At 42.9% G+C, this 25,727-nt stretch overlaps 1 protein-coding gene across 4 annotated transcripts in view; it reads left to right on the top strand.

Annotated features, from left to right (window-relative positions):
• LOC110526968 (alpha-ketoglutarate-dependent dioxygenase FTO) overlaps nucleotides 1-25,727 on the top strand; it is a 203,666-nt gene that overhangs the window by 54,394 nt on the left and 123,545 nt on the right. The gene's annotated exons all lie outside the window — the stretch shown is intronic.

Below are 25,727 nucleotides of genomic sequence, written 5' to 3' on the forward strand. Positions count from 1 at the left end.
CACGAGTGCTCCATGCATAGATAAAGGAATTTAAGTGCTTATCAGATATGAGAATAGGTACCTGTCTGAAGAAGGTCCAGGGTTCCACCTCTCTCAGAAGACGAGGGGTACAGGCTGCGCCCCGTGGTTAAAGGACAGGGGTGTAAAGGCTCTGTTCCCCTGTGATCCAGACTAGGAATGGAGCGACGGGCGGTGGAACCCTGTTATGGTTTGGATGGTCCGCAGCCCGCAGCCCAGCCCCCCTAGGACCTACTATCATGGATCTCATACAATCCTGACATTTACTTAAACCAGCAACAATGAATAGCTTCCACCTGGCTGACAAAAGGAGAGAGACAGTCTGGCTTTATGCAAAATATTTTAAATACTGGTGTGGCATTTCTTATTTTTTATATCCTTTTCTTTGCTGTGCGGGAGAAGCAACAGAAAATGGCATATTTCCTTTTTTCGTGTGTGTTTATGTGTGTGTGTTTATGTGTGTGTGTTTATCTGTGTGTGTTTATGTGTGTGCGTTTATCTGTGTGTGTTTATGTGTGTGCGTTTATCTGTGTGTGTTTATCCGTGTGTGTTTATGTGTGTGTGTTTATGTTTGTGTGTGTGTTTGTGTTTATGTATGTATGTGTGTGTGTGATGATGCTAATGTATGCACTCAGTTTGACTTTAATTGATTTACCAGCTCTGCCTGCACACTACAGCTTCTCCCCTAATTTGTCACTTTCCCTGACTTCTGTGGCTGCTCACATCACAACTTCAAAAGCTGCCGGCATGCAAAGAGATTTCATACAGTATTCTCTCTCTCTCTCTCTCTCTCTCTGTTCTTCTCCTTCTCTCCCTACCTCTCTCTCTCTTTCTCTTGCTTTCCTTTTTCTCCTTCTCTCTATTCCTCATTTGACAGTTGAACGATCCTTGTAGATGAAAATCTTTCAGCGTGTATCAAGAAAATGTATCTACTTTCACAATAAATATAATCCACACACTTGAATATATTTGTATACTTCAAGATCTACAAAACAGGAAGGGGTACCCGGGCCATGTCTTCTAGCGTCTCCCTGTAACCATTTTGTCAGTCTCTCTCTTCCTCTGGGTTTGGTCACACTCCCGTCATGTAGCCGTGGAGGAACGTGATGTGTAGGGACGCGGCCTGTGACCGTTTCATCATTTCTCTTCTCCTTTCCCTCGCTCCCTCCATCTTTAATGTTGGTCCTCAGTAACAATCTGGGGCGGGCTGCTGAGGGGGAGCGACTCAGGGGGAGCACAGAGCAATCACTCGCAGGCTGGCCAGGTCGCCATCGATAGCTGATTAGGTTATTGACCTAGCAAGGGGAGGGACGGGATGGAGCTTCAGGGAGAGAGTGGGAGAGAGAAAGAGAGAAAGAAAGAGAGAGGGGGGGTCAATGTAAATGTTATTGCAGTGTGAGCTCATTTGATCAAAGCTCTGGAAAGGTTAAGCGAATCCAATCTGGTTTTGTATGGCAGAGTGCAGACAGACACCGGCGGGAGAGGAGAAACCTCAGGACGGAGAATGGATTATCGTATTGGTGCTGGGCTGAACTAGTGCAGGAGGGCCTCCCTCCCTCCTATAGACAGACAGTTTACTCTGCCTCTAATGCGTTTAGACAGCAATTGGCCTTAATAACCTTTATTGACTTCAGCGGGTCAGAGCCAAGAATCTAATTATCAAAGTGTATCAATTTCATTGGGAGTTTAGAGTTGCACTGTTCATATAATTATTTTAAGGTCGTCAGGGCCAATTAATCCCTATCCACTTATTTGATGGGTTTGTAAAACATTATAGATGTTATGGTTCTGTAGTGTGCAGTTTCAGTGTTAATCATTTTTGGGGGAATGTTTTTTGGGGGTTAGTGCTAGTTGTTGTTTTTCTGTGCCCAGTAGGTAAGAAAGGTAAGGTAAGAAAGAACAGGACATGATGCTTGAGGACATGAGGCTTGAGGCTTAGCTACAGTAGAATCAAACTACTCTGTTTCACTCTCTAGTTTATTGAGGCTTAGCTACAGTAGAATCATACTATGTTTCACTCTCTAGTTTATTGAGGCTTAGCTACAGTAGAATCATACTACTCTGTTTCACTCTCTAGTTTATTGAGGCTTAGCTACAGTAGAATCATACTATGTTTCACTCTCTAGTTTATTGAGGCTTAGCTACAGTAGAATCATACTACTCTGTTTCACTCTCTAGTTTATTGAGGCTTAGCTACAGTAGAATCACACTATGTTTCACTCTCTAGTTTATTGAGGCTTAGCTACAGTAGAATCATACTACTCTGTTTCACTCTCTAGTTTATTGAGGCTTAGCTACAGTAGAATCAAACTACTCTGCTTCACTCTCTAGTTTATTGAGGCTTAGCTACAGTAGAATCACACTATGTTTCACTCTCTAGTTTATTCAGGCTTAGCTACAGTAGAATCATACCACTCTGCTTCACTCTCTAGTTTATTCAGGCTAAGCTACAGTAGAATCATATTACTGTTTCACTCTCTAGTTTATTGAGGCTTAGCTACAGTAGAATCACACTACTCTGTTTCACTCTCTAGTTTATTGAGGCTTAGCTACAGTAGAATCACACTACTCTGTTTCACTCTCTAGTTTATTGAGGCTTAGCTACAGTAGAATCACACTACTCTGTTTCACTCTCTAGTTTATTGAGGCTTAGCTACAGTAGAATCACACTACTCTGTTTCACTCTCTAGTTTATTGAGGCTTAGCTACAGTAGAATCACACTACTCTGTTTCACTCTCTAGTTTATTGAGGCTTAGCTACAGTAGAATCACACTACTCTGTTTCACTCTCTAGTTTATTGAGGCTTAGCTACAGTAGAATCACACTACTCTGTTTCACTCTCTAGTTTATTGAGGCTTAGCTACAGTAGAATCACACTATGTTTCACTCTCTAGTTTATTGAGGCTTAGCTACAGTAGAATCACACTACTCTGTTTCACTCTCTAGTTTATTGAGGCTTAGCTACAGTAGAATCACACTATGTTTCACTCTCTAGTTTATTGAGGCTTAGCTACAGTAGAATCACACTACTCTGTTTCACTCTCTAGTTTATTGAGGCTAAGCTACAGTAGAATCACACTACTCTGTTTCACTCTCTAGTTTATTGAGGCTTAGCTACAGTAGAATCACACTACTCTGTTTCACTCTCTAGTTTATTGAGGCTTAGCTACAGTAGAATTACACTACTCTGTTTCACTCTCTAGTTTATTGAGGCCAAGCTACAGTAGAATCACACTACTCTGTTTCACTCTCTAGCTTGACATTCTAGGGCAACATTTTCTAACAGTTTCATATACAGGCCACACACATGCAAGCCAGATTAATGGTAAGTGTGAACTAAGTAGTACATTGTTTAAAGAGCATTTTTATTACTCATATATTTTTATTATGAAACCATTCATTATCTTCTTTTAAATCTCAGCAGTTTTTTAGTTTAGCGTTTTAGTAGAATCCACTGTAGCTGTCTGTTATCGATATTGAGTATGTTTGTAATTTTAAGGGTGTCTGTGATTATTTGCATGTGTTTGTGATTTTGTGTGTGTATAGAACAGTATATGAAATGTGGAGTAGTTTATGCTTCCGTGTGTGTGCGTGCGTGTGCGTGCGTGCGTGCGTGCGTGCACCAGGCTACCTGGATAGTAGTGTGTGTTGTCCTTATCACAGAATAGTGTATAATCCTGGTGTTCATTCCAGCTCGGCCTTGTTTACCTCCAGCTCTATATTAACACACCTGCTGCAACCTATTTACAACCCTCCACACTGAAAAGAAATTACTCCAAGATTATTGTTATTATTCATTTAAAAAGGAAATATATGGCTGATAATACATTTGACATTACGGAGCAGGCTTGTGTTGAGGGGAAATATAAAATGAGAAGAAAAGTAAGAGAGAGAGGGGTAGAAAATGGAGCATAAATCGCAGGCAAAAGGTATTTGTGATTCTCTTTGAAGAACTTATTCAACAGGGTAAGCTCCATTTTCGGCAGAGCCTGATAGTGTTCTGGGTAAATACTTAAACCCCTTTAGAGAATTTCATGCAGCACAGATACGGAGTGGGGCTGCAGAGGCAAGGCAGCAGTGTTTATGTTACCTGCAGCCACTGCAGCCCGCAGGCTTTGTACCTGAAGACATAGGTACTGACTGGAATCTCAGTAGGGGATTGGCTGTGTGACAGAATCTACAGTAAAACCACTGGGTGTGTGTGTGTGTGTGTGTGTGTGTGTGTGTGTGTGTGTGTGTGTGTGTGTGTGTGTGTGTGTGTGTGTGTGTGAATAGAAATTGATTTTTTTAACCCTTTCGCTGCACAGAAGGCCTCCGTCACAGGCCACCCAGCCTTGTGTGCACACACCACACACACTCCACACACTACACACAGCCTCCCAAGGTCTAAATCCAATTCAGCTGTTGACGTGACGTTGAAGGCACTCTCCTAGGCTCTCGGGATTTCCTCTGTATCATTTTTAAACAATACCTAACAATGATTGACCACATCCTGCTATCATTATTAGTCATAGATGTAATAGTGTATGTGATTTTTCTCTCTGATGATTTAACAGTAAACATAATACAAGTCATTGTCTTCTGGAGAAAAGTGGGGTGATTTGGGGTGTTTTGGTTCACACAATGGGAAGAGACCGGAGCCAAGTTGCTCAGTGCTGTCGGCCTTTACTGTATATAGAACGTATGGGGCAGTCTGAGACATCATTACCCTACTTTTCATCTTAGATGAACTCCTAATATGGACACATCAAATAAGGAAGTGCTATTGTTTTGCTTCTTATTCCATAATGAAGAAAAAGCTCAGCAAACCCTCAAGCTCATTTTCTTGCTTGTTATAATTTCATCCCAAACCATGTATAATTACCTATAGAATATCTCTCTCTTTCTTTGTGCGTTCATAAAAAACAAAGATATTTGTTATTGACACCAGTTTGGGTAATTCGTTTTGTTTTGTCTGATGGATTGTGATGTTGACAGTGTTTCTACTGTATTGGCAGACTTTGAAGTCACTTGTCTATTTTTCTTAGAAAACAAATGAGCACTTTACCGGGACTGATCTGTCTTCTCCTCTTAGCAGCTCCTCCAATCCCCTTCCTCCATTATTTATTTATTTAGCAGGTTGTTTTTCCTCCTAGCCGGGCCCTGATCAGCAAGATAAGTCTTCAGAGGGGGGTGATAACATCCATTAAAGTGGTAAAGAGGAATTACAGGGCAGAGCAGATTAATCACTGCTCAGCTTAATCACATTCACTGTGGCTGTGGACGGGAGGACGGGCGGGCTAGCTGCAGGGCCTCTCCCTGCCTGCTTCTGTCACAGAAACCCAGAGGGAGAGAGGGGAAAGGATATATAGAGTGAGAAAGAAAGAGATTGAAGGGAGAGAGAGGAGAGAAAGAGAGAGAGCGAAAGAGTTAGAAAGAGAGAGAGACAGAGATAGAGAAAGACAGACAGTGAGAGAGTTAAACAGAAACAGAGATGAAAGAAAGATGTCTCCATACTCTCATACCAAAGCACACCCTATTTCTGCTGACAATAGACATTAACGTTAACCAACACTTGACATGCAATTAATGCATCACTTTGATCCAGGTGTAATTATTTATTCTCCAACTGATCTGATGCTCGTCTCTGTGTGGGATCGAGTCAATTAACACAAACACAGAGGGGCGGTTCTGTTTTTCTTTTGTGGGAATGAAAAGCAAACTGAGGAAGTACTGCTTCACTGTAGGCTCTGGCTCTAGACAGTGTAGCAGCAGACAGGAACATTCAGTCCTACCTTTCCCCCCAGACACAGAAGGGTGGTTGTTTTATTTTCTGCGAATAAAAAATGTATTATAAAATGTATTCATGTTTTCCTGCAGCAAACTTGCATGTTCATCCCCTGAGATAGATTCTTTCTCTGTCGCAGACACAGTAGTAGCAGACAGGGAGCAAAGTTAAAAACTGAAGTACCCAACCTACCAATTCCCCCAGTCTCACCCCTCTGCGCATGTTGTGCAATTCCCCATTTTAATTCTCCAAAGTCACCAGTGCAGCTATTGTGTTCAGGCTCTTAAGTGCGTTAAGCTGCGTTGCGAACAAAGAGCAGGAGAACGGGGGAATCTTGACGGGTAGAGGAGTGTAACATTTTCTGATTCGCTTGAAGAATCGCAAAGAAAGAGAGGAATTATGGCGAAGATGCAGCAGATTATTTGGGACGTTTCAGGGGGGGGGAGATTTGCTGGGGAAAGTAGAGGAAGAGATAATGGGAGGATTTAAATGGCAGTCAGAGAGAGAGAGAGGGAGACAGAGGAGGTAGAGATGATGGATAAATGGATGTGGGGAGAGAGAGGGAGATGGATGATGTGATGCAGGTTGGGTGATTGAGGAGGAGAAGTGAGAGAAGAAGTGGAGCTCAGTAACATGGTGGGAAGTTCCTTATTTTCTTTTTTAGTTTGTTTCTCTTTCAGGAGGTCCTGTATGAGGTGGACAAGCCAACTGAGATAAAACATCAAGTGTGTTTGTTGGTCAACATATACCTCCACACTTTACTCTCAAGATGATTATTATGCTATAAAAAAAAACACAATGATACAGTACAGTATCCCCCAAAAATGTTGTACTCCAACTCATTTTTGGGTCATACCATCTTGCTAAAGCTCACAGGGGCAATCAGATCACTGCAGGTAGTGGGGGGGGGGGGGGGGGGGGTCTCTCCCCTCCACCCCTCCAGATAGCTCACACTAGTGGGCGGTGTTAAGTGGGTGAGATGTAGGACAGTGTAATTAACGCTAGTCCTTTAGAGGGGCCCGCCTCCCTCCGTGGGGAGCGCCAGATATAGCTCTCATTAATTCCTATTTATGTGTAATGAGAGGGTCATGTACGGTGTAATAAATGTCTGTTTTATTTGGGTAAGAGCTGCCTGGAGGGCTGCATCCTCTCTCTGCTGGCTAACTGCCTTATAAACACTGTTTACCCACTCAGCTCCCATCAGCCTGCCGGGCTCCCTGGGTGGGGAGCAGAAGCACACACAATGAAATGAGCAGGGGTGTGTGTGTAGTGGGATAAATTCACAAGTCTAAAAACAGATAGTATCTTTTCCATTTTCTAACTCATATTACTCATGAATGTAAATGGGGGTTGTCTTGTTCTAGACCACCCAGTACAGGAGACAGGGGTTCATACGGGTCAGTTAGCCTCATGTCTGTCAGAGCCTGGGGACCTTATAGAGGAGCTGTCTGTATTAGCCCTGGCAGTACTCTACTACAGCCGTTACAATGGGACTGCACCCCTAGGGAACTCATACTAGTCCACTATGTATTCCTCTCTCTCTAACAGACTTAGCAGACCTGCCAGCTTCACTCCTAGGATAAAGACATGAGTGGGATCTGACAGGTCTTTCACACAGTATTGTAGCCTTACCTCAGGCCTTCCTGTTCATACAGTCACATACCTCTCTAGCCAGAGCAGTGATGGACCTCAGGCCTTTCTGTTCATACAGTCACATACCTCTCTAGCCAGAGCAGTGATGGACCTCAGGCCTTTCTGTTCATACAGTCACATACCTCTCTAGCCAGAGCAGTGATGGACCTCAGGCCTTTCTGTTCATACAGTCACATAACTCTCTAGCCAGAGCAGTGATGGACCTCAGGCCTTTCTGTTCATACAGTCACATAACTCTCTAGCCAGAGCAGTGATGGACCTCAGGCCTTTCTGTTCATACAGTCACATAACTCTCTAGCCAGAGCTGGGGTTGACCCGATGGGTCTGAGCCCTGTGTTCTTTCAATGGAACAGTTCAATCACAGCATTTTCAGCCCTACTCCAATGTTAACTCTAGTCAATCAGAGCTTACCTCCTATAAATGGCCCAGTTCTGTCCCTATAGACATGCTAAACCACCTTATCCTGTGCTAGCGATGCTGCAGGAGAATGATGGAAATCCCCATTATTGGTTTAGCATTTTTTAGGAAATGAGGTGTGGAGCATTGGAGTGTGTGTAACATTGTAACTTTCTGGGAGAGATCCTGGCTTTCCCCCAGTCAGCAAAAATATTTTATTGGCAAGAGAGAGGTGCTGATCCGAATCTGCTATCTACAATCTGTGATCAACTTTTAGGTGGAGGGAGGGAGCAGTCTAGTAGCATGCTCATGTGAGCAAGTGCCATGTGTCTTCCATCTCTGTCAAGCTCCATCTTTTCTGTCCTAAGTTAGTCCTTACACCCCAGATGCTTTCTTATGGTGGACAGTGATTCATTTAGTCTAGTCAGGAAGGCTGGGGTAGTAGTCTGTGTAGAATGTGTATGTCCTTACCAGTCCCCTGATGTGGAGGCAAATCTGTATGTGTGTGTGGTAGCCATCTGCAGAGCTCATTTAGATGGGGGTATGTGGTTTAACCATTAAATTCAACTGGATCCGCTCTCATGCTGACCTGTGCGACGGTTAGAGCCGTGCGAGTAGGGTTTTTGTGTGATGTTTGTGGGGCTGAATTGGACTGTTGGATTGCGACCCTAAAACAGATTTGATTTTTCTTTCCCACCAAAAAGGATGACCACAAAAGCCAATTGGGTTCTGCCTCATTTGGCCCTGTGCAAAGCATATGTCCATCCGTCCTCCCTGCATTCTGCCCTTAAAGATGGACTGTAGCTGTGCCGTACATAGACACCCTGCCCTTGCTAATGCATGACAATGCCTTCAAACACACTCACTTGTTGAGGCCACTCCTTCTATGGTGTCTCTTTACAACCCCACACCCCCCCTTGTCTGCTCAAATGTGCTTCTCTGATGTTTCAGACACATTTTTCTAATGTTTTACACTTCATATAATGCGGTGTGAATAGGGAAGCCCAGTTTGGGGGTGACATAATTGATGGCACCCATGACCCTTAGGGGGTTAATCTGGTGGAAAGGGCAGCCTTTCAATTACCACTGAGATCACAAGTACCACACACACACACACACACACACACACACACACACACACACACACACACACACACACACACACACCACCCCTTCTCTGTGAGAGGCCTAGTGTTTTTCCAGCCCCCCACCCCTCAGTCTGTTCACTCCAATGCCTGCTCAGCTTTAGTGATGTCAACAGTCAGGGGCCTTCAAAGTGGAAAGGAGCCTGCACAGTGATGAGACCAAGTCAACACATGACACTAATTCACCGCAACCATCCCAGTCAGTCCCCATGCAGAAGCTTTAGCTATCTTCCCACCAGTCCTCGTGGAAATTTGGCAAATCAAATTTCAGCCAGGTCTCTATTTGGGGCAACTGTAATGTCATGATATGCAGGAATAGGTAAGAGCAGCACTTTTATTTCTGGAAGTTGTGTGATGTCACAGGAAAGTGAAAGTGGCTCGGGCTTATTTCCTGGGCTAATATAATGTTTCCAGCCGTGTGACTGTTACCCCCAGAGCAACGTAACCTGGGGAGCGAGAGAGATAGAGAGACATACACACACACACACACACACACACACACACACACACACACACACACACACACACACACACACACACACACACACACACACACACACACAGCATGTTCACAGTTCCCTGGTTGTCCATATCACCCAGCAGAAGCTATCAATTACCTGAAGCAAGGTGCCTGATGCCTTTTTCCACCGACCAGTTGTGGAAGTCATATTGGTTTCATGTATTAGCAGCTTGCCAAACCCCACTCCCTGGGCCTATGAAATAAGATGTCGGGGCAGGAGCAACTGGAGCAGCCACAAAGTGTCAGATGATTTGGAGAATAGGCCTGAAATCTACCCTGAGCTAGAGTGATAGCGTCAGACCAAAAGGGGAGATGGAGTGAGTTAGAGTAGGGCTGGATGAAGAGAGCTGGAAAGAGACACAGAGAGAGGGACACACAGAGAGAGTGAGAGAGAGGGACAGATATAAAGACATGGAGAAGGAGTGAGAGAGAGCAGGGTTAAGACTGGCTGGTTCAGATATCTGTGTGGATGTTTGAGGTTGGCTGTCTTGGTCAGCGGGACATGAGCTCCTCCATGTAGCTGGTTGTGTAAGAGAGGCCCCTGCAGTCGTAAACAGAAGGATGGATTACTGGGCCGGGCTAGGCCTCCATTATGGGCAGCCTGTAGTTGGCACAGAGAGTCTGACGAGGAGGCCTGTACATTGCTGGGACTGGTAAATGTGGCTGTGCCAGGGAGTCAGACAGACAGAGGTGTGCAGAGCAGTAAGGTATATGCTGCCCTATCTCTAACCACTGATACAGGGTCAGATATGTCTTTACTCCGCAATGGATAAGGTTAGAATTGTGGGTAGGTTAATCTGATTTTAGATCTGTGGGTAACTTTTAACTGCAGTGTGGGGAGATGAGTGTAAGTCATAGCCTGGTCCAAAAGAGGAAGTAGAGCCAGATATAATCCAACATGCCTGCAACTGCTGATCTGAAGTCAGGCAATAAGACTTTTCATGGGGTGTTAACAATTTGAACGATACTCTAGGGTCAGTCTGAATGCACTGCAGTATTAATGGTATGTGAACCACTCTGGAGCTTATTTTCCTATCACTTCCTACTTCCTCTCTAGTAATATACTTTCTATAAGTTACACTGTGACCAAACCAGTCACCTTTGGACTGGTAGTGAAGCATAGCACCATAATAACACAGCCCCGTCTACCCTCACTTTTATTTGGTTCCCAGTCGTTTTATATGGAAACACAAATGGTGGTATATGAGATCAGATGTTAGATAGTTGTTTGTTAGTTGTGCGTGTCACCAGGTGACATGGAGAGGATCTGTGTCTGCACCACGTACTCTCACTACTGGTGTCCCCCAAGGCTCGGTTCTAGGCCCTCCTCTCTATACACCATGTCACTCTGCTCCGTCATATCCTCACATGGTCTCTCCTATCATTGCTATGCGGATGACACTCAACTACTTTTCACTTTTCCCCCTTCTGACACCCAGGTGGCGACACTCATCTCTGGCAGATATCTCAACTTGGATGACGGCCCACCACCTCAAGCTCAACCTCGACAAGACTGAGCTTCTCTTCCTCCCGTCGACGGCCTGCCCACTTAAAGACCTCTCTATCACAGTTGACAACTCCACAGTGTCACCCTCCCAGAGTGGAAAGAATCTTGGCGTTACCCTAGACAACACCCTGTCGTTCACTGCAAACATCAAAGCAGTGGCTCGCTCCTGCAGGTTCATGCTCTACAACATCCGTAGAGTACAACCTTTCCTCACACAGGTCCTAATCCAGGGTCTTGTCCTGTACCGTCTGGACTACTGCAACTCGCTGTTGGCTGGGCTCCCTGCTTGTACCATCAAACCCCTGCAACTTATCCAGAATGCTGCAGCCCGCCTGGTTTTCAACCTTCCCAAGTTCTCTCATGTCACCACGCTCCTTCGCACACTCCACTGGCTTCCAGTTGAAGCTCACATCCACTACAAGGCTCTCTCCCCCTTGGTCCCAACCCCGGGTCACGGGGACATCTCTGGTCAGCATCAGGAAGCTGAGGATGGGTGCTGTCAACTGGATGTAAACAGAGGGGGAGGAGAAGGCCACCCGGTGCTAACAGATGAGGCTCAGAGGTGTTGGCTGTGGGTGTAGAGACGGCTGGGTAGGTGTGTGCTGTGGGTATAGGGCATGCTGGCCTGGGTAGGTGTGGGCTGTGGGAGTAGGGCAGGTGTGGGCTGTGGGTGTAGGGCAGGCTGGGCTGGGTAGGTGTGGGCTGTGGGAGTAGTGCAGGCTGGGCTGGGTAGGTGTGGGCTGTGTGAATTGGGCAGGCTGGGCTGGGTAGGTGTGGTTTGTGGGTGTAGGGCAGGCTGGGATGGGTAGGTGTGGGCTGTGTGAATTGGGCAGGCTGGGCTGGGTAGGTGTGGTTTGTGGGTGTAGGGCAGGCTGGGATGGGTAGGTGTTGGCTGTGGGTGTAGTAGGGCAGGCTGGGCTGAGTAGAAGTGAGCTGTTGGTGTAGGGCAGGCAGGGCTTGGTAGGTGTGGCCTGTGGGTGTAGAGCAGGCTGGGCTGGGTAGGTGTGGGCTGTGGGAGTAGTGCAGGCTGGGCTGGGTAGGTGTGGGCTGTGGGAGTAGTGCAGGCTGGGCTGGGTAGGTGTGGGCTGTGTGAATTGGGCAGGCTGGGCTGGGTAGGTGTGGTTTGTGGGTGTAGGGCAGGCTGGGATGGGTAGGTGTTGGCTGTGGGTGTAGTAGGGCAGGCTGGGCTGAGTAGAAGTGAGCTGTTGGTGTAGGGCAGGCAGGGCTTGGTAGGTGTGGCCTGTGGGTGTAGAGCAGGCTGGGCTGGGTAGGTGTGGGCTTGGGGTGTAGGGCAGGTCGGTGTGGGGCTGGGTAGGTGTGGGTCTCGGGCATGGTAAGGAACTTGCTCTGGCTCAGTGCAGTAAACAAGCAGTAGTCTTCGAAGGGCCTGGGGCTAAACCTGAAGGGGTCACTCATCACCGGTCCGTCAGACCCTCCTGAACACACACACACACACACACACACACACACACACACACACACACACACACACACACACACACACACACACACGCGCGCAAACACACACACACACCCACACACATACGCCCCTCGCCCCTCTCGGGAGCCTGTTGCCAGTGTGTTTACTAAGAATTAACAGGAGAGGTGAACGTGAGTTCAGGCCTGCCATCAGTGTGAGGATCCTGTTGTGCGTCTTCTCCTGCTCCTTTGGTGGCTTCTGTCATCATCCATGCTGGGGCAGAGGGGGGACAGAGGGGCTCTTCCCCTCTCCTCTGAACCCCTGACCCCTCACACCTCCAGGGTGAAGAGACACACATACAGAGTCAGCATTTAGTGGGTTTAAAGCAGGTTAAATAGGTTTCAGTTCAGTTATGGTTCAGTTTTACTCAGCAGTTCTGAATCACACAGCAGACAAACACGATTTAGGAGTACTGTAAAGGAAAGCAATCCATAGAGATGGTGAGAACTCATTTCAGAGACGTTGATACACACGGAATGCACTTTCTCATAGTTTCTCAAGCTGTCGATCATATGAAGATTAGTGCTTGATGCAAGGTGACGGCTACAGTACAGTTTCCATAGGGACCAAACTTATAGCCAGCCACCATGCTCTCCTCTGGTCAGCTGATTTACCTGACGTCCCCTTCTCCTCAGGTGCAATCGGTCACATGTCCTCGGCTCGCCGCCCGTGTCATCAAATGTTTTGACACCTGTCCCATCGGTGTAGGGGGAAGTGAGGGTGATTTGAACGTCTCTGAATCCTGCTCCGCTCCCTTCTCAAGAACCCACAATCAAACCTGTCCTCACACGAATGAAGACAGACAGGTGGATTGTCAGAAACTGATTAAAAGGGCTGGGAAAAGAGTCTCCCTTGCATTGTGGGTTTTGAAAGAGAGGAGGGGAAGAATGGAGAGGAGATAGAAAGAGGTAGCTGTGTAATAGGAGGAAATGAAAGTGTGTGACTGGTGGATGTGACAGGAAGAGACTGCTCTTAACAAGCCGTCAGAGTCAGTCAGAGTAACAGATCCATCACACCTCCCTCTGAGGGGAGAGACGGAGAGAGAAGAGGGAGAGAAACAGAGGGAGAAAGAGATGGAGAGAGAGAAACAGAGAGAAAGAGATGGAGGGGAGAGAGAGAGACCGAGAGACGAAGGGAGAGAGAGATGGAAAGAGAAACAGATGGAGGGAGAGAAATGGAGAGAGAAAAAGACTGAAGGGAAAGAGGGATTTGAGCGCCACTGACAGAACTGCATTTAATTTGGTCTGCCAGATCCCTTTTCATTTGACTTCCTCTGAAGCAGCTTAGAGAAGAGGAGGAGAGGAGAAGACAGCAGAGGAGGGGAGAAAACAGAGGAGGGGAACAGAGAGAGGAATGCGAGAGGAGAGGTTACCAGTATGTTCCAGATTAACGTTGATGCACCACGTCACACTCTAAGCCGCCCTGTAATTCATGTTCAACAGGGGATACTCACACATTACACACCAGTGGTATACGTGATTAATTGACTCACTCTCTAATATTTTGGGTAATTTGCCATCCTCTGATGTGAAACTGCCTTCATATTCAGTCTGGATTATCTCTAGGTCCTTTTTGGAGAAAATGTTGCTGTTGTTTTGTGAAAAGGCTATTGCAAGGTTAGGGTTGGAGTTGTGAGCTAGGAATAGAGTTTGGCCTGTGGTCAAGGATGAGTTCAAGGTTCAATCTTGGTGAGAATTGTGTCACAGTGGCTATTACCAGAAACATCATTTAATTTAATCAGTCCCACACCCAATCAGCGTATCAGTCCAGTTTTGTCACTCATTTCATGCGTCTGCTTGGCGAACTCTCACATTGAAGTGCTTCAACCAGAATAAAAAATAATAATTTTATATATATAATATTATATTTGGATAATATTAAATTTGGAGTTTATGACATCAACTATGAGTCTATTGCAACATTATATACTCTAGACACTACTCCCTGCATTATAGACTCTATACCCTGCATTATATACTCTACTCCCTGCATTATAGACTCTATACCCTGCATTATAGACTCTATACCCTGCATTATATACTCTACTCCCTGCATTATAGACTCTATACCCTGCATTATAGACTCTATACCCTGCATTATATACTCTACTCCCTGCATTATAGACTCTAAACCCTGCATTATATACTCTACTCCCTGCATTATAGACTCTATACCCTGCATTATATACTCTACTCCCTGCATTATAGACTCTAAACCCTGCATTATATACTCTATACCCTGTATTATAGACTCTACTCCCTGCATTATATACTCTACTCCCTGTATTATAGACTCTACTCCCTGCATTATATACTCTACTCCCTGCATTATAGACTCTAAACCCTGCATTATATACTCTACTCCCTGCATTAGACTCTATACCCTGCATTATATACTCTACTCCCTGCATTATAGACTCTACTCCCTGTATTATAGACTCTACTCCCTGCATTATATACTCTACTCCCTGCATTATAGACTCTATACCCTGCATTATATACTCTACTCCCTGTATTATAGACACTACTCCCTGCATTATAGACTCTATACCCTGCATGATATACTCTACTCCCTACATTATAGACACTACTCCCTGCATTATAGACTCTATACCCTGCATTATATACTCTACTCCCTGCATTATATACTCTACTCCCTGCATTATATACTCTACTCCCTGCATTATATACTCTACTCCCTGCATTATAGACTCTATACCCTGCATTATATACTCTACTCCCTGCATTATAGACTCTATACCCTGCATTATATACTCTACTCCCTGCATTATAGACTCTACTCCCTGCATTATATACTCTACTCCCTGCATTATATACTCTACTCGCTGCATTATAGACTCTATACCCTGCATTATATACTCTACTCCCTGCATTATAGACACTACTCCCTGCATTATAGACTCTATACCCTGCATTATATACTCTACTCCCTGCATTATATACTCTACTCCCTGCATTATAGACTCTATACCCTGCATTATATACTCTACTCCCTGCAATGTAGACACTACTCCCTGCATTATAGACTCTATACCCTGCATTATAGACTCTATACCCTGCATTATAGACTCTATACCCTGCATTATAGACTCTATACCCTGCATTATAGACTTTATACCCTGCATTATAGACTCTATAACCTGCATTATAGACTCTATACCCTGCATTATAGACTCTATACCCTGCATTATATACTCTACTCCCTACATTATAGACACTACTCCCTGCATTATAGACTCTATACCCTGCATTACATACTCTACTCCCTGCATTATATACTCTACTCCCTGCATTATATACTCTACTCCCTGCATTATAGACTCTATACCCTGCATTATATACTGTACTCCCTGCATTATAGACTCTATACCCTGCATTATATACTCTACTCCCTGCATTATAGACTCTATACCCTGCATTATATACTCTACTCCCTGCATTATAGACTCTACTCCCTGCATTATATACTCTACTCCCTGCATTATATACTCTACTCCCTGCATTATAGACTCTATACCCTGCATTATATACTCTACTCCCTGCATTATATACTCTACTCCCTGCATTATAGACTCTATACCCTGCATTATATACTCTACTCCCTGCATTATATACTCTACTCCCTGCATTATAGACTCTATACCCTGCATTATATACTCTACTCCCTGCATTATAGACTCTACTCCCTGCATTATATACTCTACTCCCTGCATTATATACTCTACTCCCTGCATTATAGACTCTATACCCTGCATTATATACTCTACTCCCTGCATTATAGACACTACTCCCTGCATTATAGACTCTATACCCTGCATTATATAATCTACTCCCTGCATTATAGACTCTATACCCTGCGTTATAGACTCTATACCCTGCATTATATACTCTACTCCCTGCATTATATACTCTACTCCCTGCATTATAGACTCTATACCCTGCATTATATACTCTACTCCCTGCATTGTTGACACTACTCCCTGCATTATAGACTCTATACCCTGCATTATAGACTCTATACCCTGCATTATAGACTCTATACCCTGCATTATAGACTCTATACCCTGCATTATATACTCCACTCCCTACATTATAGACACTACTCCCTGCATTATAGACTCTATACCCTGCATTACATACTCTACTCCCTGCATTATATACTCTACTCCCTGCATTATATACTCTACTCCCTGCATTATAGACTCTACTCCCTGCATTATACTCTATACCCTGCATTATAGACTCTATACCCTGCATTATATACTCTACTTCCTGCATTATAGACTCTATACCTTGCATTATATACTCAAATCCCTGCATTATATACTCTACTACTCCCTGCATTATAGACTATATACCCTGCATTATATACTCTATACCCTGCATTATAGACTCTACTCCCTGCATTATAGACTCTATACCCTGCATTATATACTCGACTCCCTGCATTATATACTCTACTCCCTGCATTATAGACTCTACTCCCTGCATTATATACTCTACTCCCTGCATTATATACTCTACTCCCTGCATTATAGACTCTACTCCCTGCATTATAGACTCTATACCCTGCATTATATACTCTACTCCCTACATTATAGACTCTATACCCTGCATTATATACTCTACTCCCTGCATTATATACTCTACTCCCTGCATTATAGACTCTATACCCTGCATTATATACTCTACTCCCTGCATTATAGACTCTACTCCCTGCATTATAGACTCTATACCCTGCATTATAGACTCTATACCCTGCATTATAGACTCTATACCCTGCATTATATACTCTACTCCCTGCATTATAGACTCTACTGCCTGCATTATAGACTCTATACCCTGCATTATAGACTCTATACCCTGCATTATAGACTCTACTCCCTGCATTATAGACTCTACTCCCTGCATTATAGACTCTATACCCTGCATTATAGACTCTATACCCTGCATTATAGACTCTATACCCTGCATTATATACTCTACTCCCTGCATTATAGACTCTACTGCCTGCATTATAGACTCTATACCCTGCATTATATACTCTACTCCCTGCATTATAGACTCTAGACCCTGCATTATAGACTATACCCTGCATTATATACTCTACTCCCTGCATTATAGACTCTACTCCCTGCATTATAGACTCTATACCCTGCATTATATACTCTACTCCCTGCATTATAGACACTACTCCCTGCATTATAGACTCTATACCCTGCATTATATACTCTACTCCCTACATTATAGACACTACTCCCTGCATTATAGACTCTATACCCTGCATTATATACTCTACTCCCTGCATTATATACTCGACTCCCTGCATTATATACTCTATACCCTGCATTATATACTCTACTCCCTGCATTATAGACTCTATACCCTGCATTATATACTCTACTCCCTGCATTATAGACTCTATACCCTGCATTATATACTCTACTCCCTGCATTATAGACTCTATACCCTGCATTATATACTCTACTCCCTGCATTACAGACTCTACTCCCTGCATTATATACTCTACTCCCTGCATTATAGACTCTATACCCTGCATTATATACTCTACTTCCTGCATTATAGACTCTATACCCTGCATTATATACTCTACTCCCTGCATTATAGACTATATACCCTGCATTATATACTCTACTCCCTGCATTACAGTCTCTACTCCCTGCATTATATACTCTATACCCTGCATTATAGACTCTATACCCTGCATTATAGACTCTATACCCTGCATTATATACTCTACTCCCTGCATTATATACTCTACTCCCTGCATTATATACTCTACTCCCTGCATTATAGACTCTACTCCCTGCATTATAGACTCTACTCCCTGCATTATAGACTCTATACCCTGCATTATATACTCTACTCCCTGCATTATAGACTCTACTCCCTGCATTATAGACTCTACTCCCTGCATTATATACTCTATACCCTGCATTATATACTCTACTCCCTGCATTATATACTCGACTCCCTGCATTATATACTCTATACCCTGCATTATATACTCTACTCCCTGCATTATAGACTCTATACCCTGCATTATATACTCTACTCCCTGCATTATAGACTCTATACCCTGCATTATATACTCTACTCCCTGCATTATAGACTCTATACCCTGCATTATATACTCTACTCCCTGCATTACAGACTCTACTCCCTGCATTATATACTCTACTCCCTGCATTATAGACTCTATACCCTGCATTATATACTCTACTTCCTGCATTATAGACTCTATACCCTGCATTATATACTCTACTCCCTGCATTATAGACTCTATACCCTGCATTATATACTCTACTCCCTGCATTACAGACTCTACTCCCTGCATTATATACTCTACTCCCTGCATTATAGACTCTATACCCTGCATTATATACTCTACTTCCTGCATTATAGACTCTATACCTTGCATTATATACTCAAATCCCTGCATTATATACTCTACTCCCTGCATTATAGACTCTATACCCTGCATTATATACTCTACTCCCTGCATTATAGACTCTATACCCTGCATTATATACTCTACTCCCTGCATTATATACTCTACTCCCTGCATTATAGTCGCTACTCCCTGAACTTTAGACACTACTCCCTGCATTATAGACTCTATACCCTGCATTATATACTCTACTCCCTGCATTATATACTCTACTCCCTGCATTATAGACTCTATACCCTGCATTATATACTCTACTCCCTGCATTATATACTCTACTCCCTGCATTATAGTCGCTACTCCCTGCACTTTAGACACTACTCCCTGCATTATAGACTCTATACCCTGCATTATATACTCTACTCCCTGCATTATAGACTCTATACCCTGCATTATATACTCTACTCCCTGCATTATAGTCTCTATACCCTGCACTTTAGACACTACTCCCTGCATTATAGACTCTACTCCCTGCATTATAGACTCTATACCCTGCATTATATACTCTACTCCCTGCATTATATACTCTACTCCCTGCATTATAGACTCTACTCCCTGCATTATAGACTCTATACCCTGCATTATATACTCTACTCCCTGCATTATATACTCTACTCCCTGCATTATATACTCTACTCCCTGCATTATATACTCTACTCCCTGCACTTTAGACACTACTCCCTGCATTATAGACTCTATACCCTGCATTATATACTCTACTCCCTGCATTATATACTCTACTCCCTGCATTATAGACTCTACTCCCTGCATTATATACTCTACTCCCTGCATTATAGACTCTATACCCTGCATTATATACTCTACTCCCTGCATTATAGTCGCTACTCCCTGCACTTTAGACACTACTCCCTGCATTATAGACTCTATACCCTGCATTATATACTCTACTCCCTGCATTATATACTCTACTCCCTGCATTATAGACTCTACTCCCTGCATTATATACTCTACTCCCTGCATTATAGACTCTATACCCTGCATTATATACTCTACTCCCTGCATTATAGTCTCTATACCCTGCATTATAGACTCTACTCCATGCATTATAGACTCTATACCCTGCACTTTAGACACTACTCCCTGCATTATAGACTCTATACCCTGCATTATATACTCTACTCCCTGCATTATATACTCTACTCCCTGCATTATAGACTCTATACCCTGCATTATATACTCTACTTCCTGCATTATAGACTCTATACCCTGCATTATATACTCTACTCCCTGCATTATAGACTCTATACCCTGCATTATATACTCTACTCCCTGCATTACAGACTCTACTCCCTGCATTATATACTCTACTCCCTGCATTATAGACTCTATACCCTGCATAATATACTCTACTTCCTGCATTATAGACTCTATACCTTGCATTATATACTCAAATCCCTGCATTATATACTCTACTCCCTGCATTATAGACTCTATACCCTGCATTATATACTCTACTCCCTGCATTATAGACTCTATACCCTGCATTATATACTCTACTCCCTGCATTATATACTCTACTCCCTGCATTATAGTCGCTACTCCCTGCACTTTAGACACTACTCCCTGCATTATAGACTCTATACCCTGCATTATAGACTCTATACCCTGCATTATAGACTCTACTCCCTGCATTATATACTCTACTCCCTGCATTATATACTCTACTCCCTGCATTATAGACTCTACTCCCTGCATTATAGACTCTATACCCTGCATTATATACTCTACTCCCTGCATTATATACTCTACTCCCTGCATTATAGACTCTACTCCCTGCATTATAGACTCTACTCCCTGCATTATAGACTCTATACCCTGCATTATATACTCTACTTCCTGCATTATAGACTCTATACCCTGCATTATATACTCTACTCCCTGCATTATAGACTCTATACCCTGCATTATATACTCTACTCCCTGCATTACAGACTCTACTCCCTGCATTATATACTCTACTCCCTGCATTATAGACTCTATACCCTGCATAATATACTCTACTTCCTGCATTATAGACTCTATACCTTGCATTATATACTCAAATCCCTGCATTATATACTCTACTCCCTGCATTATAGACTCTATACCCTGCATTATATACTCTACTCCCTGCATTATAGACTCTATACCCTGCATTATATACTCTACTCCCTGCATTATATACTCTACTCCCTGCATTATAGACTCTATACCCTGCATTATATACTCTACTCCCTGCATTATAGACTCTATACCCTGCATTATATACTCTACTCCCTGCATTATAGACTCTATACCCTGCATTATATACTCTACTCCCTGCATTATAGACTCTATACCCTGCATTATATACTCTACTCCCTGCATTACAGACTCTACTCCCTGCATTATATACTCTACTCCCTGCATTATAGACTCTATACCCTGCATTATATACTCTACTTCCTGCATTATAGACTCTATACCCTGCATTATATACTCTACTCCCTGCATTATAGACTCTATACCCTGCATTATATACTCTACTCCCTGCATTACAGACTCTACTCCCTGCATTATATACTCTACTCCCTGCATTATAGACTCTATACCCTGCATTATATACTCTACTTCCTGCATTATAGACTCTATACCTTGCATTATATACTCAAATCCCTGCATTATATACTCTACTCCCTGCATTATAGACTCTATACCCTGCATTATATACTCTACTCCCTGCATTATAGACTCTATACCCTGCATTATATACTCTACTCCCTGCATTATATACTCTACTCCCTGCATTATAGTCGCTACTCCCTGAACTTTAGACACTACTCCCTGCATTATAGACTCTATACCCTGCATTATATACTCTACTCCCTGCATTATATACTCTACTCCCTGCATTATAGACTCTATACCCTGCATTATATACTCTACTCCCTGCATTATATACTCTACTCCCTGCATTATAGTCGCTACTCCCTGCACTTTAGACACTACTCCCTGCATTATAGACTCTATACCCTGCATTATATACTCTACTCCCTGCATTATATACTCTACTCCCTGCATTATAGACTCTACTCCCTGCATTATATACTCTACTCCCTGCATTATAGACTCTATACCCTGCATTATATACTCTACTCCCTGCATTATAGTCTCTATACCCTGCACTTTAGACACTACTCCCTGCATTATAGACTCTACTCCCTGCATTATAGACTCTATACCCTGCATTATATACTCTACTCCCTGCATTATATACTCTACTCCCTGCATTATAGACTCTACTCCCTGCATTATAGACTCTATACCCTGCATTATATACTCTACTCCCTGCATTATATACTCTACTCCCTGCATTATATACTCTACTCCCTGCATTATATACTCTACTCCCTGCACTTTAGACACTACTCCCTGCATTATAGACTCTATACCCTGCATTATATACTCTACTCCCTGCATTATATACTCTACTCCCTGCATTATAGACTCTACTCCCTGCATTATAGACTCTACTCCCTGCATTATATACTCTACTCCCTGCATTATAGACTCTATACCCTGCATTATATACTCTACTCCCTGCATTATAGTCGCTACTCCCTGCACTTTAGACACTACTCCCTGCATTATAGACTCTATACCCTGCATTATATACTCTACTCCCTGCATTATATACTCTACTCCCTGCATTATAGACTCTACTCCCTGCATTATATACTCTACTCCCTGCATTATAGACTCTATACCCTGCATTATATACTCTACTCCCTGCATTATAGTCTCTATACCCTGCATTATAGACTCTACTCCCTGCATTATAGACTCTATACCCTGCACTTTAGACACTACTCCCTGCATTATAGACTCTATACCCTGCATTATATACTCTACTCCCTGCATTATATACTCTACTCCCTGCATTATAGACTCTATACCCTGCATTATATACTCTACTTCCTGCATTATAGACTCTATACCCTGCATTATATACTCTACTCCCTGCATTATAGACTCTATACCCTGCATTATATACTCTACTCCCTGCATTACAGACTCTACTCCCTGCATTATATACTCTACTCCCTGCATTATAGACTCTATACCCTGCATAATATACTCTACTTCCTGCATTATAGACTCTATACCTTGCATTATATACTCAAATCCCTGCATTATATACTCTACTCCCTGCATTATAGACTCTATACCCTGCATTATATACTCTACTCCCTGCATTATAGACTCTATACCCTGCATTATATACTCTACTCCCTGCATTATATACTCTACTCCCTGCATTATAGTCGCTACTCCCTGCACTTTAGACACTACTCCCTGCATTATAGACTCTATACCCTGCATTATAGACTCTATACCCTGCATTATAGACTCTACTCCCTGCATTATATACTCTACTCCCTGCATTATATACTCTACTCCCTGCATTATAGACTCTACTCCCTGCATTATAGACTCTATACCCTGCATTATATACTCTACTCCCTGCATTATATACTCAACTCCCTGCATTATAGACTCTACTCCCTGCATTATAGACTCTATACCCTGCATTATATACTCTACTCCCTGCATTATTTACTCGACTCCCTGCATTATATACTCTATACCCTGCATTATATACTCTACTCCCTGCATTATAGACTCTATACCCTGCATTATATACTCTACTCCCTGCATTATAGACTCTATACCCTGCATTATATACTCTACTCCCTGCATTATAGACTCTATACCCTGCATTATATACTCTACTCCCTGCATTACAGACTCTACTCCCTGCATTATATACTCTACTCCCTGCATTATAGACTCTATACCCTGCATTATATACTCTACTTCCTGCATTATAGACTCTATACCCTGCATTATATACTCTACTCCCTGCATTATAGACTCTATACCCTGCATTATATACTCTACTCCCTGCATTACAGACTCTACTCCCTGCATTATATACTCTACTCCCTGCATTATAGACTCTATACCCTGCATTATATACTCTACTTCCTGCATTATAGACTCTATACCTTGCATTATATACTCAAATCCCTGCATTATATACTCTACTCCCTGCATTATAGACTCTATACCCTGCATTATATACTCTACTCCCTGCATTATAGACTCTATACCCTGCATTATATACTCTACTCCCTGCATTACAGACTCTACTCCCTGCATTATATACTCTACTCCCTGCATTATAGACTCTATACCCTGCATTATATACTCTACTTCCTGCATTATAGACTCTATACCTTGCATTATATACTCAAATCCCTGCATTATATACTCTACTCCCTGTATTATAGACTCTATACCCTGCATTATATACTCTACTCCCTGCATTATAGACTCTATACCCTGCATTATATACTCTACTCCCTGCATTATAAACTCTACTCCCTGCATTATAGTCGCTACTCCCTGCACTTTAGACACTACTCCCTGCATTATAGACTCTATACCCTGCATTATAGACTCTATACCCTGCATTATAGACTCTACTCCCTGCATTATATACTCTACTCCCTGCATTATATACTCTACTCCCTGCATTATAGACTCTACTCCCTGCATTATAGACTCTATACCCTGCATTATATACTCTACTCCCTGCATTATATACTCTACTCCCTGCATTATAGACTCTACTCCCTGCATTATAGACTCTATACCCTGCATTATATACTCTACTCCCTGCATTATTTACTCGACTCCCTGCATTATATACTCTATACCCTGCATTATATACTCTACTCCCTGCATTATAGACTCTATACCCTGCATTATATACTCTACTCCCTGCATTATAGACTCTATACCCTGCATTATATACTCTACTCCCTGCATTATAGACTCTATACCCTGCATTATATACTCTACTCCCTGCATTACAGACTCTACTCCCTGCATTATATACTCTATTCCCTGCATTATAGACTCTATACCCTGCATTATATACTCTACTTCCTGCATTATAGACTCTATACCCTGCATTATATACTCTACTCCCTGCATTATAGACTCTATACCCTGCATTATATACTCTACTCCCTGCATTACAGACTCTACTCCCTGCATTATATACTCTACTCCCTGCATTATAGACTCTATACCCTGCATTATATACTCTACTTCCTGCATTATAGACTCTATACCTTGCATTATATACTCAAATCCCTGCATTATATACTCTACTCCCTGCATTATAGACTCTATACCCTGCATTATATACTCTACTCCCTGCATTATAGACTCTATACCCTGCATTATATACTCTACTCCCTGCATTATATACTCTACTCCCTGCATTATAGGCGCTACTCCCTGCACTTTAGACACTACTCCCTGCATTATAGACTCTACTCCCTGCATTATATACTCTATACCCTGCATTATATACTCTACTCCCTGCATTATATACTCTACTCCCTGCATTATATACTCTACTCCCTGCATTATATACTCTACTCCCTGCATTATAGACTCTATACCCTGCATTATATACTCTACTCCCTGCATTATATACTCTACTCCCTGCATTATAGTCGCTACTCCCTGCACTTTAGACACTACTCCCTGCATTATAGACTCTATACCCTGCATTATATACTCTACTCCCTGCATTATATACTCTACTCCCTGCATTATAGACTCTATACCCTGCATTATATACTCTACTCCCTGCATTATATACTCTACTCCCTGCATTATAGACTCTATACCC

This window comes from Oncorhynchus mykiss, chromosome 6 (assembly GCF_057628025.1).
Source record: "Oncorhynchus mykiss isolate SJ-2025 chromosome 6, ASM5762802v1, whole genome shotgun sequence".
Classification (NCBI taxonomy): domain Eukaryota; kingdom Metazoa; phylum Chordata; class Actinopteri; order Salmoniformes; family Salmonidae; genus Oncorhynchus; species Oncorhynchus mykiss.